Source organism: Grammomys surdaster, unplaced genomic scaffold (genome assembly GCF_004785775.1).
Source record: "Grammomys surdaster isolate TR1022 unplaced genomic scaffold, NIH_TR_1.0 131, whole genome shotgun sequence".
In the NCBI taxonomy this organism is placed as follows: domain Eukaryota; kingdom Metazoa; phylum Chordata; class Mammalia; order Rodentia; family Muridae; genus Grammomys; species Grammomys surdaster.
Genome location: NW_021604589.1, coordinates 860,212 through 881,114, shown reverse-complemented (window position 1 = coordinate 881,114; position 20,903 = coordinate 860,212). Strand labels below are relative to the sequence as shown.

At 38.1% G+C, this 20,903-nt stretch overlaps 1 protein-coding gene and 1 non-coding gene across 3 annotated transcripts in view; one reads left to right on the top strand and one right to left on the bottom strand.

Moving 5' to 3' along the window:
* Nhs (NHS actin remodeling regulator) overlaps nt 1–20,903 on the top strand; it is a 324,596-nt gene that overhangs the window by 31,074 nt on the left and 272,619 nt on the right. The gene's annotated exons all lie outside the window — the stretch shown is intronic.
* On the bottom strand, nt 15,341–15,445 carry LOC114616742. The gene has a single exon (XR_003710680.1). It is a non-coding gene; the product is annotated as a U6 spliceosomal RNA (small nuclear RNA).

Here is a 20,903-nt window from a genome sequence, read left to right as displayed (position 1 = left end):
TAGTAGAATCGTTGCCAGCCTACAGCATTTCATCATCATCTGTGTCACCTTCAGGGCATGGGTTTTGGCAGCAAATGACAGTAATGATATGTATAACACTCAGTCCTTAGCCTCAAACAGTAAAAGGCCTTAGATTTGGATTTCTTTTTAAAGAAAACAATTTCATCTCACATAGGGGGTAATTAACAAGTTTTGAATGAAAAATAAAATCGGAGTTATTGAACTTAGAAATACAGAAGAAGGAGGTTTTTGAATAAATGCTTTTTGAAATAAATCCAGGTTAGAACCAGATATGACTGGCAAAAAAAAAATCAATGAGATGATTTCTAATGCTATTCTGCTATACTTGTAGACAGGAGCCTAGCATAATCGTCATCAGAGATGACTTCACCCATCGGCTTCACCCAGCAACTGATGGGAGCCGATGCAGAGACCCACAGCCAATCATTAGGTAGAGCCAGGGGAACCCTTCAGAACAGGGAAGGAAGGATTGTAGGAGACAGAAGGTTGAGGAAACTAACCTCATGACCACAGAATCACCTGAGCAGAAAGCATAGGGGTGAGACTCATCTAACAGTGGGAGTAAGGGTGATGCTAACTCTTTGCCTGTATTTGGGACCCTTTTCTTCCTACTGGATCACCTCATCCAGCCTTGATATGAGGGTTTGTGCCTAGTCTTATTCTGATTTGTTATGCCATGTTAGGTTGATATCCCTGGGAGGTCTGATCTTTTGTTTTTTCTTTTTAAAGGAAATGTGAGACCTGTGGGTCTAGGAAAGTGGGAAGGTATGTGTGTGTGAGGAACTGGAAGGAGTGGAGGTAGGGGAAACTGCAGTTGAGATGTAATGTATGTAAATAATAAAAATTTAAATTATAAAAAAAGACAAAAAAAGGAAAACTATCCGAAAGCCTGGTGACCATATTCTGTGACATTTCTCTCTCCCTGGCATTCTATCTTGTGTTTTGCATTTGACTCAAATGCTCTTTGAAGTGTACTTTTCTTTCTCTACGTGAGAAATGAGAGCAAGTAATTGTTTTGGAGGCAGGAGAAGGTAATTTGTAAGGGGCATGGTAGCTATACTTAGGAAAGACATTTTCCACAGTGGTATCAGAATTACAGATAGCTTCATACTTCTGGAATAGGAGAATTTGGGTAGATGTTCAGCTACCCCTCACTGTTACTCGTTTTCCTGTAGTTTGCAGTGACATAGATTGAAATCACTGTGATGGGAAATGTAATGATAGTGTCAAGTGTACCTGTTCATATTGAACAAGTAAGAAAAATATTGTGTCTATCTGAAACTCTTCAAATGTGGGTAACATTTCTGTGGCTCTATTTCAGTGGCATTTTAATACGGAAATTACTTGTTTTGATATGCATATATTAAAATAATATGTTATATCAAGATCAAAGTTCAAAAATGTTTCCAGAGAAACTATGATCTAAAACAAAGGTAGCAATTATACTAAGTCTGCAAGGTTCTTAGTGTTTATAATATTTAACAAGACTTTCCAATAGTTTAGGGGAAAGTTCAGAACTTGTTGAGTCAAACCCCATAGTACATTTGTGCTGACTTATGTGTTAGTTATATGACATCCATCATCTTAATCAGAAAATGGCAACCTTTTTGTTCCATAAAGACCCAGATAAAAAGCTTTTTTTTAGGCTTTGCAAGTCACATATTCTCTGACATTTTTATTCAGACCTGTCCTTGATTAGGAAAGCAGCCAATTGACAGTGTGTAGATGGATTAGTTTGGCTATGTCTTAATAAAAATTTATTTAGACAAATAGGTAATGAGCTAGTTTGACTTATGAGATGAAGTTTGTCAACCTACAGCCTAATAAGAAGCCAATTTCCATATGAGAGCTACTTGAACATCTACTCATGGACATACACAGATGAACACGTATGCTTGTATGCACATGCTCAAGTGTAAAAATTGAGTGTTTATATATTGTTTTCAGATCATTCTGGAAATAATCCTGCATATATAATTTTGTCCTACAGCAATAAGTATGCTCTATTTCTGAAATAAATATTTTGATTGTTTCAGATTGGAACTACCTTATCCAACTGAAGTCTCTGCAGTGTTGTCGTTGTTGTCTTTTCTCCTCTCAAGTTCATTGCATCAGCATCAGCATCGGCATCAGCAGCATCTGGGTTAATTAATACTCTTTCATACTGATGCTCATCACAGGGACCCTTTTTTAATGTGGACTATGCAAGTTGCTTTTGTTATGAATCATTCTCTCTTGATGTCATTAGACAATTTCAAACTAAGCATTAATTGAAATGAAATCACAGGCTTTGTCAGATTGATTAATCTTTTTCAATTCTATTCTTTTCTTTCTTCCCAGAAGAAAAATGGTCAGTATTTGCTCAGAAATGGGAGAGACTCATGCTTTGAAAAGTGGGTTTATGGGGTGATAAATCTGGCATGTACTATCTGTTCACCTGTTTGTCCTGAGGGGAGCTCTCACCTGGTTAATCCTTTTACACTGGAAAGATAGATTGAATAATAGACAGTTTCAAAAGCTCGACCAACAAAAGCTGATAAGCATAGGACAAATTTTACTTTTACACATTGGATATATCCTAAGCTAATTATATTGGAGCACTTCCTTGTACGAGAAAGACAAGATCTCTGGATTTTTATAGCTGGGTTCTGGTTAATATTTGGGATACCACCTTGTTATCATTTAAGCTGCTGCTATGCCTTTGGAATCTTAAGATCAGTAGACCTCAACTTTCCATATTTTCAAAGAAATAGTAGATCAGACTTTGAATTAAAAACTTCAGTAGTCAAGTATCTAAATCATAGCAGACCATATGAGTTTAGAAAGTCAAATGGAAAAATGAGGAAAACTTGTTTACATTTCATTTCTAAAAAATACCATTATTACTATTTGTGGAGTCTTGTTTTGAGACAAGATTTCATTACATAGCCCAAGGCTTGCCTCAAACTCATGATCCTCCTGCCTCAGTCTCCCCAGTTCTGGGATTACACCTGCCTTCCATTTTCTTGAATTCGTCTATTTATAAGAAGAGGTATTCTGCCTTTCCCTCCCCTTAAGCCAGTAGTTTTCAACCTGTGTGTCATGACCTCTTTGGAGATCACATATCTGATATCCTTTATATCAGATATTTACATTATGATTCATAACAATAGCATTAGGAAGGTTAAGAACCTCTACCTTACGAGTAGGATATACCATCTTAGCTTTACAAGATAAGAGAAGGCTTACCAAACTTGTCAACATAATGTCATCTCTGATCCTTCTTAGATTTCTCACTCTGAAATCCTCCAAACCATGCAGAAGTAGAAAAATCACTTCACTGTATGAGAGAGCTCATCTTAGTGAACTTGTAATAAATAGCATAATTTCACAAAGCTTAGCAGGAGAAAACTTGAGCAAGGATTTTCTTGAAAACATTTTTAAGGGGCTGGAGAGATGGCTTAGCAGCTAAGAGCACACTGACTGCTCTTCCAGAGGTCCCGAGTTCAATCCCCAGCAGCCACATGGTGGCTCATAAACATTTGTAATGGGATCTAATGCCCTCTTTTGGCATGTCTGAAGTCAGTGTGCTCACATATATAAAATAAATAAATCTTTAAAACTTTTTAAAGCAATGTATTCATTTCTTTGTATACACCCCATATTCTAACTATGGGTACAGAAAGGCAGAGCAAGTGATAACCTTGACCCAAGATGCTGATTCCTTGCAGTGCATTGATGAGGATGAATGGCTTAGGCACTGTTGAGAATTTTTTTTCTTACTGCCTTCTGTGCAGTTGATTAACACACAACTACCTGTCTTCTCCACTTCTTTGTGAGATGATTGAATATCTGGGGTGAGGCAGGGTGGAGCAAAGGCATGCCCCACCCGAGCAGGGATAGCATCAAGACTCTCCATGGCTTCACGTACAATTTATTCATGAAGCCCTTTAGCTTTTACCTTTGAGGATGGGAGTTTGACATTTCAATCCTCAACCACTATAAACCTTCCTGTGCAATTTGCTTTCAAGGTTTTTATTTCAGAGTATTTTTCCCTCTCAGTGAAATCACTAGATGATGTGTTTTTCATAATGCTTTTTCTTAGCTGGAAGCTGTTTTCTCGATGAGATTACTAGCAGTTTCCTTATTGACAGTAGCAAAAAAAAAAAAAAAAGGCATCTAAGCAGGTCTCCAGGGAGACAAGCTACTCACTGGGTGGTGGGGCCTTTTACAGTTCTAGAGAACTTTGTTTGACTTTATGATGTTTTTATGCATCTGCTCTGGAAGTGATGAGGATGATGAATTCCTTTCAGGAATATGCGATGCAATCAGACAAAACCACTCTCTCCAGCACACACATGCAAGCAGACAGACACGTACAGATATGGACACAGACATGGAAGAATGGAAGATAGATTAGGGGGCTTATGGCAAGGTTTTCCACCATGGGTCTTTGGAGCCATCCTTCCTTGCAGCTCCAGGAAGAAGAAACAAAAAGACAGGAGGCAAAATGGTGAAGCAGCAGTGCCTTATTGCCCTTGGCAAGGCCGTGAGGTGGGGGCATCATGAGATTGGATCTACTGTGCTTTGCTGTGCCCTGGGGAGATCATGAGACATCGTATAGAGTTGGGGAACCTCTCTGGAAATGACCAAATACCATGTTGGCCACAACACTGCACCCAATGACAAGTAAATATTCCCTATAAAGGCACTACTTGGTCTACAAGGTCTACTTGGCTTCTTCCAGAACCTTCTAAATATGTTGCCAGAGGCATGCTAGAGCCCACATAATATCCTTATAGGTATTTTCTGTCTGAGTACATCGATTCAACAGGTCAAAATTAGCTAAAAATAAAGTTGAGGAATGAATCAACCCCCAGACTCCATCTTTCCCTTTGCTTCCCAGTCTCCATGCTATCAGATGGCCAGTTGCAACCATTTGCTTCTGATTGAGTGCCTTGATTTCTTTAGTCTCCTATCCTCTTCCCTGCCTGGATTCCTTACATTGCTCTCTCTCCTCTGCATTAATCTCCCTACAGCTTTGCTAAGAGCCAGCCTTGAATTCAAGCATAATTGCTCATCAGGGGGGACTCTCCTTGAAAAAAAAACCCTCAAATTTTTGGGCTGTAACAGTGGAAATCTGTTTGAACCCTTGAACTTCCTTTATTGTTGAAATGACCACCTACAGAAACATGCTGGTCAAAGTAGCAGAAAAACAGTAGTCCCTTTTATGGGAAAAACAGTAGCTGGGATTATTTCACTTTTGTAAGAATTCTGTAATGGAGAGGCATTTCTGAAGAGAGAGTAAGGAACAAACATTCCACAAGTTGGAGATGTTTGGGTTATGATCAGGATATTGTAATAATCAGTTTTACTGGACTTTTAAACAGAGTCTTCGTTCTTTCCTCTTCCCACCACAAGCACAAAAGCCGATAAGTGTAGCATTTCTGTCTTTTGTTGCCATTTGCATGAGCTTGCTCTTGGCACAAGAGGGTTTCAGGAACATAAGCAACAATAGAAAGGATTTTTACCTCTTATGAAGGAAAATTGGCATGTAACAACTGTTCTGTATTTTCTAACCAATAGATTCCTTGAAATCCTTTAGTTCACTCAGGCACTGAGATGTCTTCCATTTATGAACGACCATTTATAAATGTCTCTCAGGGTGCCAGGAGGTCTCATCTGTGAGTGTGCAGACATATTCCGGTAAACTGGGAAGTTGTTGCTTTCAGTCTGCCTGTGTCCTGGTCACTCATAACTCCTCCCCTCATATTACAGTCTTAAAGCAGAAATCTGAGTGTGTTGTTTCTATATTTAAGAAATATCCAACCTCCATGTTTAAAATATAAAACCCAAACTCCTAGACTGGTGCCAGCCTGGGCTATGTAATGAGTTCAAGGTCCACCTGAGCTATATAGTCAGATCCTATCCCAACAAGCAAATGAACTCACTCGCTCACTGTCTGTCTGTCTGTCTGTCTGTCTGTAAGGCATACATTTGTAGGTAGCCTGCTTTCCATACTCAACTTTCTATATTGCCTCACTCTCCTAGGCTAAGCTCAGGCATGAACACATCTCTGAACTTGATAATTATTTACATGATTGTGTGTGTTGTTCCTGCAGCTTCCAATGACTTTTCTACTATTATCTGCAAACATCTCCTACACAGATGTTAAAGGCCAAACCCATTGTAACTTTTTCAGTGAAGCCTTCTCAAGCTGTTTGCTACTGAAATGTTTCACTTTTTACAGATAATTCTCTTCTTAGTACTTATGTGTACTTACTATGTGTCTGTCAAAGTCCACTGCAAACCTATGAAGGAATATGCCATGTATTAGTCTGTTTCAGATTCTCAGGACACAAAATGGTGCCTGGCATCTAGTGGACAGTCAATCATTTTCTGAATGAATGGGTCTATAAAAAAATCATTGAATTTCAATTTGTTTGTGTGTGTGTGTGTGTGTGTGTGAGAGAGAGAGAGAGAGAGAGAGAGAGAGAGAGAGAGAGAGAGAGAGAGAGAGGGAGAGAGAGAGAGAGACAGAGACAGAGAGCGACTCTTCAATAGAATGCCCTCAGTGACTTCAACTAGTCCCCACTTCCTAGTAACCCATTTAGCTATGTAGTCACTGATGAAGTTAGAGGTTCCATAATCCAGCCACATCTTAAGAGTGACATCAACTAGGGATGAAGCCTTCAATATGTGATCACTTTTGGGAACATTTCATATCCAAATCATACTAGAGTCTACCTGAGTTTAGGAACATAGAATACTCATATACACACGTACAGAAACTCCAAGTATCAAGAACGTGCAACATTTTAAAGCTAAGCTATGACATAGGAGGAGTCAGCAAATGTTTTCTATAGAGGGCCAGACTGTAACTATTTTAGTCTTCAAGGAACATGTAATTTATGTTACAACTACTCAAGTATACAATTGTAGAATAGACAATAGGTGATTTATAAGAGCACAAAAATTTCAAAAGTGCTTAATGATAAAAATGTTTTTCCTGGGTGTGATAGCACAAGCCTTTAATCCCAATACTTATGAGGTAGAGGCAGTTGGATCTCTATAAGATCAAGGCCAGCCTGGTCTACAATAGTGAGTTCCAGGACAACCAGAGCTACATAGTAAAACCCTGTCTCAGAAGAAAAAATATATTGGGTTTTCATCCAATATATTTTGATCATGCTTTCTCCTCCCCCAATTTCTCTCAGATCCTCCCCACCTCCTTATCCACCCAGCACTATGTTCTTTCTTCCTCTCTCTTTAAAAAGACAAACAAAATACAAGAAATACATCCCACAGAAAAACAGAAATTAAAACATACAAGCCAAAGACCAATAAAAAAAATGCCCAAATAAAACAATATGACACAAAAAGTCTACAAAAATATTGGGTTCCTTTTGTGTTGGCCAACTATTCCTGGGCATGGGGCCTGCCTTGAAATGTGGTTAACATGCCCAGTGAGGCTCCACTGGAAAAAGCTGATTTCTCCTTTGCCAGCTGGTATCAATTACAGATAGCTTCTTGATTAGGAGAAGGAGCCCATGTGCACTTCCATCTTGCAGTGCTGGGATCCCATCTGGCTTGAACCTGTGCAGATCCAGTATCTGCTGTTACATTCTCTGAGAATTCATTTGTGTATCAATCCTATTGTGTCTGAAAGACACGGTTTCCTTGGAGTCATCCATCAGCTGTGGTAGAGCATAAAACTTTTAAGTAGTGAATATTCAGCAATAATTTTAGTTTAAAATATTTTCCTACATTTTGGAATTGCATTCACAATGTCAAGAGATAAGGGTACAACAGCAAGAACAAATGTGGCAAGATTAGGCAATTGTATTGGAAGCATTTGGTTTCACACCAATCACAAATATTTATGGTGAAACGCAAATGAAATTAAGCTGCAATACGAATATCCAAGTTTTTAGCACTAAATTTACTACCTTCTTATCTTCACGGTGCATTTTCTCAACGTCAGTGAATAAACTAATTAGGTTAGAGTCATTGTTCTCTTTTGACATTCTGTTTATCAAACCAGTTATAATTGGGCATGTTTGTAGAAGCTACAACATGGTCAAGCTATTTGCATATCTTGTGATAGGGCTGAAAAATATTCTGCAAAACCATTGTAGTGATTTACATTGGGAGGAAGAATAGTAGACCATATGTTTTATGCGTCAGTCTCACACGTTTGATTAATTTTGCAATTTTCTATTTTGTCAATAATAGCTTCTATTTGCAGCCATTTGCAAAGGCCTCTTTTTAAGTCACATAGGTCATAGTAGTCACTGGAAAGCATATTTATAAACTCAGTTTGAAAAGTACAAAATCCTACAAAAGCAAGGCTTTTCTTTTTTGCTTATAGAGCTCCTCCTCACATCGCCTCCTAAGCACAATGTTTGGATTATTGCATCCTGTCTTTGCCTGACAAAGACTCCTAGCAAAAATAAACCATAAGAAATCAATGCAAAAAGAAAACAGAAACTGTGAGCTGAATTTTAAATGTATATGTGAATGCCTCAGTATTACCAGAGAGCATCATTTTGATGCATTCAGAGAAGTCATGCATTCTCTGAATGCTGTAGTCTTTTTTTCATTTTTATTCTTCATTAAACAACTGAAAATGGTTAGTTAGCCCTGTATACATGACTTCAGCATCTCATGTCCAGGCAGTGTCTTTCTTGTTCCTGGAAGAGACTTCAGAACCATAGTTTCTTCAATGAGGCCTTCAAACTCTCAAATCCAATCTGTGGGGATGGTGTGGCTTCTCTCTCTCCACTCTGCTGCCTCGAATCAAGGAGTAAGGAGACTGTCCATTTCCTCAACTTCTTCCAGGTTCAGGCTGACACCAATCTCTACATGGCATTGGGAATCTATTAACTTTTCATGACAGCCTAGCCAGGCTTTCTCTCTGATGCATTTCTTCAAGGCATGGATTCAGGATGATGTTCCTTCAGCCCATCTGATGTTGAAGAGAAGGCAAGAGGAGAAATGGAAACAGACACATATCTCTTTCTATAAAGATTAAATAAGGAAAGCTAAGAATAAGAAGAGGGAAGGGGAGAGGAAAAAGATGAAGTGGAAAAGGAGCAAGAGGGAAATGGAAGAGCAAGTTGATACCCTTGTGAGGCTGAAAGCTAAGAACTCTTTTCCACAATCAAGGTTCCCAGAACAAAGACATCTCCCAGCTCTTGTGTATGTATTTGTAGATAAGACCAAAATCAAATGGGATTATTCTGCTGTAACTATTTGCATTGCAGTTTTATTTAGCATTTTTATGGCTTAGTATGTATCATTTCCTTTGATTAAATGTGTCTCAAACCAGCAAGCTATGCCATAGACTTTTGCAAACAAATTTTAGTGTGGAGTCTGGAAAACTAAAAGATTCTTCTTATGGAGAGATCTTTCCTTTAATATCTTCAGTGGTTTGCCATCAGGACCAGGGGTGCTTTTAAGTTGGACTCTCAACTATTATCATGCTTGGCATCAATTACTTTTTATTGAAACTTTTCTTTTTCAAGTGTACCTTCTAATCTTGGGTATAAACTTCCATGACGTGGTATGTTTCTCAGAATAATAAAATGCAATGTTTTGGGCAACTGTCATTTTGGCTTAAAGCAAAAATGAAAATGTATGCAAATGCACATGTAGAAAACATGAAAAAAAACTGTTGTTGCTAATGGTTGGGAAAGTGTGGGTGGTATTTTCTGTGATGTGCTTACATTTACATAATGTTCCGACTTTGCTGCTTTAAGAAGGGTATAATATATCTAGATTTAGAATATAAAAAAGATAACAGGTCAGACATTCTAAGACAGTAAGAAACTATTACTTCTGTCCATAAACCACACACCTCAAGATTCTGCTGCCACCCAACTATATTGTTCTGCTCATAAATACTTTTGAAGTAATTAATTTTATAACTCTTCCCACATATTTGTAGATGTTGGGAGCAAATTCATTAAATATTTGAGCCACCATGCCTGAATTATACCTTTGTTTTTAAAGATAATATCAGTAGTATTACAGTAAATACTATTTAATGGAAACAATTAAGAAAAAATTACTTCCCCCAAACAATTCATTTGCTAATAGAATGATCATTCATTTATTTATCCATCCACTTGTATCTCCCTACTAATCTTTATAGCTAGACTTTTGTCCATCCACCCATCCACTCATCTACTCAACTGTTAAATCTACCTATCAATTCATCTACCCACATACCCATATCCATCCATATATGCATTCATTTACCTATTCACCCATTCATCAAGCCATCTGTCCATCCATTCATGCACGTGATCATACATCCATTCATTCATCTGTAAACCTATCTACTCTTCTATCTGTCGATCAGTTCATCCATCCATCCATCCATCCATCCATTATCCATTCATCAATCCATTACTTAGGCATTCTTTTATATATTCATCCATTCATCTACCCAAGCCACCTACTATTCATCAGACAGATGGTGAAGGCATATGATAGTCTTGGACTCATCTCGGTATTACAAAGCTGTGAAAATAATTTATGTCTTCTAGAAGCGCAATCTCTAAGTAGGGAAACAGGCTAAATAGAATCTTTTAAAAATACTGTAGACTTCCTGATAGAAATACATTTTCACCCTCCCAGTGGTGTAATCATAATGAATGTGTATTTTTGTATTTAAATACTTACTCTTAATGACAATGCCAATCTCTCTTTTGGCAACAGACTATCCTCTTCCTGTATTCGTCTAACTTATAATAATGACTTATAATGATATGCTTTAGAAATGGAAGTAAGAAATGTAGAGGCAGGTTTTAACATAAAGTTAAGGAGCTACTGGAATGTAAGAATTCAGTTGGGGCACATATATGAGAATATACTGGTTTTAGAAATACATGCTATCTGTTTGTTAGTAGTAGGACACCAAACGACTTGTTTCTTGAGAGTAGAAGGTCAGGTGTGGTTTCTTAACTAGGAAGTGCAATTATTTATATTTTTAAATAGTATTAGTTCTGTTAGGAGCTGCTTTAGGCAGCAACTTCAAAGGAAGCGCTCTCTCTCTCTCTCTCTCTCTCTCTCGTGTGTGTGTGTGTGTGTGTGTGTGTTATGTTTGTGTAGGGAGGTCTGGATTGTCTAGTCAGACCTGACCTCTCAGATCTAAATGTAATTTCATTGTCTGAATGAGAAATAAGTTACTGTGTTCTTTTTTTCTGGCTGAATGAGTCATTTTCCCCCTGCTTTGTTTATTAAACATCAAGTCTTTATTTGCATTTTAATTGAGAAAGAAGACAAGTGTTGGCGATGAAATTTGAATGTAAACTGGAACTATTTGCTGTTTGAAAGAGTAGTGTTAATGTAAGCCTACCTGCTGATTATAATTTTAAGCTTTTATTTCAGTACTTTCTATTTTTTTCAGAAGATTTATTTTTATGTGAATAAATGTTTGCTTGCATGTATATCTGTGTACCATGTGTATGCCTGGTCCCTGTGGAGGCCAGAAGATGACATCAAATCTTCTGGAACTGGAGTTACAGGCAGTTGTGAATGGTCATATTTGGGCTGTAAACCAAACCTGGGTCCTCTGTAAGAGCAACAAGTCATTTTAACTGTTGAGCCATCTCTCTCACCCCTGTACATACTTTTTCTTGTTGAAGAATAAGACATAACTGATTTACATTAATATAAAAAATAGTATAATGCTTGATAAACTCATGCTTGTATCCACCTACCTAATTACCAATCAGCTCCAGATATAGAACATTGGCAACGTTTCAGAAAGTTCCTCAAGTTCCTTCTTAGTCAATATTCATACCATGCCTGTGCCTTCAGCAACAATAACTACTGCTTTGATTGCTGCGTGGATTTCCTTCACCTAATTTGAGATGGCAGATGAATGTGTTTTTGTTTTAATTTTTACCTGTGAGATTCACCAATGTTTTTCTCATTTTTAATTTACATACAAAATTTGCATTATGCATGTTAATTAGGTACTTTAGAATGTTCAATCCATATATTCATTGTATTAATGTTATGCATGTATTCATCTACTCAAATATTTACCATTTCTTTGTGGTTTAAGTTTTCTAAAGCCTTTCTTCTAGCATATAACAATTGCCTGTAATCATAATAGTGTGCAGTACTGGTTTATCTGACCATAACTTAGTGCTTCATGCCCATGAGTGTGACTTAGTTCCCATTGATCAATCTTTTCCCATACTTCTTTCTTCTGTCTGTAGCCTAATAACCACCATTTTACTGTCAATTTCTTGAGATTAACTTTTTCACACCTCATAAATCACATCTACATTATGAATCTTTTTAGAATTGCAGTGTTGTGTTTTATACAATGAATGAGTTTGACTACTTTCCTGATGTATTGTCTTAGACCATAATGAAAATTAACTGAATCTTAAACCATAATAAAAGTTAACTAAAAAGTTCTATTTCTTTTCATTTATATCTAATAGTTCGTTCTGTCTTCCATGATTTAATAGGTGCTCTTGCTGACAAATCAAGTTAACATTTTTAAAACCTTTATGTGCTCAGCAAAACTGGGGATAAAAGATTTATAAAACAGTTGCAACCAATAAATATCTATAACCCGTATTCTGATATCATAGTCTTATCTGACAAAATTCTTAGGATCTTTCTTAAATTCTATGAAAACGAAATAGCCTACCCCAGTTCTTAGTTATGTTTGTCTACTTTGTTTTGTATTGGCAACAGGAATTGGTTCCAGTGATAGAGCCAGTTAATGATTCGGTCTGTCAATTTAAAAGTTTTCATTCAAAACCTATTGGTTATGATGCTACCAACCATATTCAACATATGCCTCCTCAAAAAGGTTTTGTTCTGAGTCAGGGGATTTTCACTCTTGGCACTACTGATACCTGGATCTGGACCATTCCTTTCTCATTGTGGGGGCTGTTGTAGGATATTTAGTAGCATCTCACTTACTCAGTACCAATAACATATTTATAACCTTACTCCTCAATTGTGACAAATGCCTTTAGGTGTTTCCAGGTGTTCTGTGAAGAGCCAAATCATCTCCAGCTGAGATTCACCATTCTAAAGCCACTACTATTTCCTATGTTATAGTCTATAAACCTTTGGGTGCAACTTCCTGTGCTCATAAGCAGAATCTACCAGATATTTGAAGGGGTGAGGAAAATACAACCCAGACTTACATATGGCTTTCTTATCTACTTGGCTTCATGGAACACACAGACTTCACTTCTAGGAGTGGAGAGTAGTATGAAAAAACCAGGAAGATAGAAATTGACAAGGTTTGGTGATAGCTCCTGATAAGACAGATGAGTCGGCCTTAACAATTCTAGCCAGAGACACTGACATTTGTTTGCCTTTTGTCTTGGTTGCTTGGAAGACTGAGACAGAGGAAGATCCCTTGAGTCTGAAAGTTTAAAAGCTAGCCTTGGTAGTATGGTGAGCCCCAGTCTTAACAATAAAATTAAAATGTCCCAGCTTTGAAGATCTTATAGTGGTTTTTCAATCGCTTGAAAATTCAAGAACTGAGACCACCAGAGTTTGGAATTATGCCTTGAGTAATAGGCCTGCAGACACACAAAATCCATATGCTCCATTTAATTATGAGGTTTCCATCAGGGCTCCAACTGCCATTTGCAGCTGGGGTTTGATCAGAGAAGATTCTGCCTCCAAAATACAGGGGGAGCCAACCCTCAAAACCCCAAAAGCCCAACCCTCCCCCCACAAAATCCCCCAAAACCTTCAATAATGAAAACACAGTGCCCATGACTCTTCATTGTTTTGTTTAGAATTTGCCTTGGTTCCAGGAAGGATTTAAGGTAGATTTCTATCACAACATGTACTATCTTCAGCACTGGATTAAAATTCTGACCAGGGTGGAAATGCAGGGAAGGGAAACCACAATCAGAAGACTTCTCAAAAGAACTCTTCCTCTTCCACCTATGCTTCCAAAAGAACCACCCCTAGCCAGGTAGTCCAGTGAACTCATGAGTTAATTAAAGACTTGGCAGCGTTAGTATGAGAGCCTTGTCTGTCTTGCCTCTGGCCCTCTGTCTGTCTGGCTACCTCCTGGTTAGGAGCTCTTGGCAGTTCCCAAGTTGGGGATGAGATAGATACCTTGGCAGGCTTGTGTGGGCATCAAAGACACAAAGAAGGATCCCATCCCAGTTTCTGGTAATTCTGTCTGTCACTGGGTTTAATGCTTGTGTTCAAAACAGTCCATTTCTCCATCTGTAAAATGGAGATAATCCATCCTCACCTTGCAGTGCTGTTGGGAGGATTAATTAGTTAATGTTCCTCAAGTGCTTTGAAGATGAAAGGCTTGTGGACATGCTAAATAGTATTAAGGGCAGGCAGTGAGTGCCTGTTGGAGGTGCTTTGATTTTCCTCTTGCTCTTGTCAGCAGATGTGCTACTCTAACTTTAATGTGTGTGTGTCATGGAGCAAAGTGATCAGGACAATGTCCTGGCCAGCAGAAAACAAAGACAGTGCCTCCTCGTTTTATGCCTTGGCAGTACTTTAGCTTCCCACTTGGCATGACTTCTGAAAGTCTTTGGTTCACAATGTTTTAATTACCAAGTTTGGGTGATTGTCTAAGGTGAGTTTCATCTACTTTGGGAGAAGGAAGTGGGGTTAGGAGGAAGCATGTCAGGTGGTCTTGAATTGGAAGTCCCCAACGAGAAGGATTTCTTACAGTGGTGGTAAATTGTGCGTGTGCGTGTGTGTTATTAGACAGGTCATAAGCAGACCCAATTGAAAGAGGTACCAAGAGAACAATCTTGGGTATCATTCCTCAGGCCTGTCCACTTCTCTTTTCAAGACAGGATTTTTCATTGACCTGGAATTTACCAACTAGGCTAGATTGGCTTGTCAGTGAGCCCCAGAAATCGTCCTGTCTCTGCCTCTGCAATGTTAGGGTTATAAGAACACATCACTATACCTGGCTTTTTAAAATGTGGGTTCTGGGAGTTAAACTCATACCCTTTCACTTGCAAGGGAAGCACGTTGGCAATAGAGCTGTCGATTTCTTTCTCAACATGGTTTTTCCCTAACCAGCCATTCAGTTCATCCTTTGTGGCCCTAACACTGTGTATTAGGCTGGAGCACTGAGTAAGGAGCTGGATGCAGGACTGGATTGATAAGCGTGTCTACCACTCTTGACCCACTGGCATTTTAAATATTATAATGTTCTTAGAATCCTATAAAGGCATGTTGTTTGTAATAACCACCTTGACCCTGAATGAAAAAAAAATCTAATGCTATCAGGTATGCGCAATAATTTGTTGGTCAGCTTATGATTTTTGAAATTCTTTTTAATTCTCTTATCTAACTTTTAAAAAATATGGAATGCTTCACGAATCTGCATAGCATCTTTGTGCTGGGGCCATGCTAATCTTCTCTAGCATTCCAATTTTAGCATATATGCTGCCAAAATGGGCACTTGTCTAAATTTTTAATTAAAAACTTAGCAGGAAAAATAATGAATTTTATTATGACATTTCAGTACATTATGTACCGTTCTATTATTTTGTTTATCTTTGACTCCCACAATTTTTTCCATCCCTCATTTTCCCCTCTCAGTAGCTTTCTTCCCTCCCTTAGATAGTCTTCCTTGTGTTTTCATGTCACATATATATGTACAGTTAAATCTAGATTCCAAATATGAGAGAAAATAAGGTACAATTGTTTTCTGAGTCTGGCTTTTTTCATTAAACAAGATCACCTCTGATTCCATCTGTTTTGAGAACTTTCTCTGGTGATTGATTTTCGAAATCTTGCCCTAGAGAATAGATGGATTCCTGAATTACATGTTCCAAACCATATTTTGGTAAATTAAGTCACACAAATTTTCTTTTTTCATGAATCTTAAAGAGAATCCTTATATAAAGCAAAGTATTTCATATTATCTCACAGTAACTTATATCTGTTGATTTTTGTCAAGTGTATATGTGAGGTAGAGATAAGGCTAAATCCAAATAGGTGATCCTCTGGAAAGCATTGTGTCTGTACATTTTTATAGAACTTATCAGAGGGTCAGGAAACCAGAGAGAAAGCTGAGAGACTAGTATTTGTAGGTTTTCCTCTTTAAATTGGGTCTGCTTATGATCTGTCTGGCATCCATTCCTCTCAGTTTCTGAAACACAGTTCTCTGGATTCCTTTCTCTCCAAAGTCCTCTTGGCAACCTTCCGAGGAATGGCAGAGTTCATTCTGATCGATGTCCAGTGAGTGGAGCTCAACCAGGATGGAGCTCAACCTGTCAAAATCACAGAGAAATGTCTGTTACATATTCCAGCTGTTCTTTAAATATGCTCCCTAAGAGCTAGCTCCATTTGTTAGTTGTCAGAACGATGTAGAAGAATTGGTCCAGACCCTCAGTTGTCATCAGCCACCTTTGTTTATATGCCAAGTTTTCCCTCCGTTATCCAATCAATGTTTAGTTAAAAGAAAGACCAAGTTAAGAATCTTTCCTAGTGAGTTGTGGCTCCCAGTTTGGGAGCTTTTTTCCATTCCAAAATAGAGGGCATTTGGTTGTCTCTGGTACTAATAGCAGGTGAAGAGTCTGCCTCTCAATATTACTGCTTGTAATCAATTAAGAAGGACTCTATTCAGAGCTCTAGGTAAGATGGATATTAGACCAAAAGATTGCTTCTAAACTTGATTCCCTTTGGATCTCATGGACACAGTTACTAGGAGCATTTTGTGCCGTAGTACATAGGCAGACTTCTTTTTATTATCTCATCTATTGAACTCAACCCAAGCGAGATCATCATGAGGTAGACTGGTTGGCAAGGTGATGGTACTTCTCTCTTTGCTTCTCAGCTATATGACAGGTCATTTTTACCTCTCTAGCACTCAGCTTCCTCTTCACTATAATAAAAGTAATTTAGATCATTAGGTAATTGCTAAGTTTCCTTCTAGCTCTGACATTTCTGCAATTTGATGAGTGCTTAGCTGCTGGGAAATATCATGCATTTCAAAAACTTGGGACCCTTCAAAGTGTCCAGGCACATCAGTTACAGTGACCAACTCATCTCTCCCAATATCCTTACTGGATCTTGGGCTGTTAGTAGTTCTCCATCTCTCTAGGCTTATACCTCCAACATAGATGAGTGGGGCATCTCCAAGTGGCAAGCATAATTAATTAGATCCTTTCATCTGGAGGTGCCAACGCACTTAAAAGGCAACAATCAGTATACATCAGGGCTGTTCTCCAAGGAAGGCTGCCTGAGTGTACATGTTTTACAAGCGGCCTATCATAGTAATGGGCTGAGGATCCAGCATTATTGACTTAGTGACTTATCTCTTGATCAGAAAAGAAACTACTTCTTCATCTTAAACGAACTCCAGCTCTGAGATGAATCTGTTTTATTTTCTGAATCCCAGATTGCATGCCATGTTCTGCTTAGCTATCCCACTGACATAGCTTTGTATATTTTCATCTATCCGAAGCAGAAACTAATATTTTGCTAGTTCCAATGATTTGGTGATATATGTCTAAACAACAAATGTTTTGTCTTTAAATTTCTGTAAAAGATGGATAGCATTAGTTTGTACTGAGGGTTGAGTGTAGATTTCATGGGATGTAGAAGGAGCTAAATCCACTCTCATAAGGAACCTGAAAGAGAAGGGGATGCTGATAGAGAGTGGGACTGATTACAGACATGATCACATTTCTGATGGTACTTAGAGTTTTGCCAAGATATATAGGCCCGTATTTTAGCACCTGCAGAAATATGGGTCTATGGGACAGCCCCCTTCCAAAAATGTGCACATTCACATGTGGAAACTCATGCAAATTGTTATTATGATTGTGTTTATGAGGCTCTTTAACTCTTGAATCAAAAACCCAAGTACTTTACCTACTGTTTGCAGGGTTGATCACCCACCCCTGCCAGCCATCTGGGCTGTGTGCATTCAGTGGCTGCAGCTATAAGGTTGGAGCTATTAAGTCTACCACCAAAAGTACAAGCTATGTGAATGACTAGAAAATAAGTCAATTATTCTGGAATTCAGATTCAAAGTGAAACTATATTTCTTTCTGTCTTATATGAACAACAGGCATGGGCTCAAAAACCTCTTGGCTTCAGACTGTCAGTAAGAAATTCAATCATCTCTATCATTTTTTTTCTTGGACTATTCAAAAATACTTTTAATCTAAATACTTGATTATATCCTTTTCATTTGATGTCTGCATTTTAAAGATTTTTAAAGATTTTATTTTATTTGATGTGTGATAGTGTTTTGTCTGCTTGCATGTATGTGTACCATGTGCATGTCTGGTGTTCACAGAGGCTAGAAGAGGACAGAATCCCTGAGGTTGGAGTTGTATGGTTGTGAGCCACCATGTTTGTGGGTGCTAGAAATTGAACCCCAGTTCTATGGCAGAACAACAAGTGCTCTTAACTGCTGATCTATCTATTCAGCCCCTTGATATCTGATTTTAAGCCACAGGCTTAATTCATTATAGGCATATATTTCCCAGCACACTGTGTATTGTCCTTAGTCTTAGGATGATGTATGGACCAGCAGCAGCACCAGCATCACTTTGGGAGCTTGCTGAAATTGGAGAATCTTGGATCCCTCTTAGTCCATACTAAATCAATCAGAGTTGGTATTTTAATAAGCCCTCAGGTGATTTATATGTACATTACAGCCCAAGGAGCACTAATGTATATTATATATATATGTGCTTTGAGTCTATCTCCATTAAACTCTTTAAATTTATGAAACAATTACTAAGGCGAGGCAGGTGTCCTAAGTGAAGGAACTATTTCTTATTGTCAAGTCATCAAACAACACAGATTTGTTTTTAGTTAGTATGAGGAGCCAACTTTCTATGTTGATTCAAGTGAATGTGTTGGTGTCTATTCCTGGCCAATCTTCTTTATGCATTCTTTGTCTAAAAGTGGTAAGTAGCTGGCTGAGCAAACACACAGATAAGGCACAAAGCTGTGCTATGAATTTGTTAAAATAGACTTGAATATTTCATATTGAAGTGTTCTCTGCTTTACCATTGAGACTCTTAGAACTGATGCTGTCCCAAATGATCCTTTTTGAAGGGGATCCAGGAGATTTTTGCTCATTAGAGAAGACCACATTGGTAAGAGTAAGGATAGTTGAATGATACTCCTTTGTTTACCAAAGTGGAAGAGAGGTTTGTAGATGGGGATGGTACAGTACAAAGAAGCAGAACCCAAAGCCAGAAGCTCAGTCCCGTTCTCTGAACATGGAAGCAGTATCTTTAGAAATGTAATCTCCTAAAGTGACCTATATGCTCACATAGTGTTAGAAGTCTTTGGGGACCCCAGTGATAGACGAGCCACAGTTAAAGGATGCTGAATTTGAGAATAGTTAATGCCGTTTGGGGACTTCCTGGGTTTAGATTTTTTTTATCTCCTTTATGCCCTTTGAATTTGTGTGTGTGTGTGTTGTGTAGAAAAATGCTTTAAACTTCTAATTAATTCATTATAACCAATACTTCTGAGTGTTTTCTTATCTAACCTTTAATTCTAACTTTAATTGAATTTACCAATTATTTATTTAACACCTACAACACATCAGGCCATAAACCAGACCCTGAGGTGACCATTGTAGACATAGGGCAATAGATACTATTCCCAAATGCACACATTTGCAGAATGCTATAGAGAATTTCAAGTGTGATAGGCAACTCCGAAAGTTATCAGTTGATCATTCCCTTAGAGAGAAAGTTCCTATGGAAAAGACAATGAAATCTGCTAAAAATAGATCTACTTGTATGTATTGGGGTGTGCGTGTGTGTTCACAACTTATGTAACAAACCTGTAGTGTGCTTTAATGTTTAAGTCCCTTTGAATGGGTCCACAGTAACATCAGATACTTCTGCGGTAAACTCCAAGGCATGTGAAGATCTTTGCCAAGAATCAAACTCTAGCAAGACTTTCAGAAAGGTCGGATAAGGGGAAATTTACTGGTTTTGAAGCCAGTCTTCTTACAATCTCTCTCTCTCTCTCTCTCTCTCTCTCTCTCTCTCTCTCTCTCTCTCTTTCTCTCTCTCTCTGTTTCTGTCTCTCTTCCCCTCCTTCTCTCTTTCTTTCTGTTTAAGTCACATGGACATACACTATTTTTTTATCACCCATTAAGCATGTATCCTGATAGAAGAGAGAAATAAGCAAAGGCTTGCTGGAAGAGAAATCAGAGCTATTGGAACACCATGGCTATCCTGTACTGAGGAACAAGCACCAAATATATGCTAGGAAAAGATACAGACCAATTCTGTAGTCCTCTGCACTGTGGCCCTGGCTAAACTGTTGACACTGATCCTGAGGTTAGGCTTTTGCTGAGTTACTACTACCATAGTAATTGTATAGTGGTCTCTCCCATTTCCTGTTTGAGGTGCTCTTTTGAGTGTTTGATGTGAGAATGTTCTTCAGGTGTCATCAGAGAACTCACCATTGTTGTCCAAGGGATCTTCATACCAATTCCTCTCTCCTTTCCTATTCCTGCAGCTTGGCCTATACCACACTTGTCTTCTTATTCCCTCTTTCCTAATTTGCTTAACTTGGCTGAAGGATTGAAGGCTATGAGGGTGGGAATTTAGATACCACTGAATCCCCAGAGAACTTTGCTCTTCTTATGTAACTTAGGTTGTCCTTGAATTCATTATGCTCATTCTGCCATAGCCTCTCCAGTGCTAGTATGACAGGCATGAGCCATTATGCTTAGCTAAATCTGCTAATTTTTAATTGTGCTATCATTTCTTTTTTTTTTAATGAAAACATGTCATATTTTTATTGATTATTTTTATTGATGTGCGTCACTGCAGCTTAAGCTGTGGGAGATAGAACCAATCATAAAAATACTATAGAGAAATCTCTTTGCTCTCTATTTCTTTTTTTCTTTCTTTTTTTTGATTTTT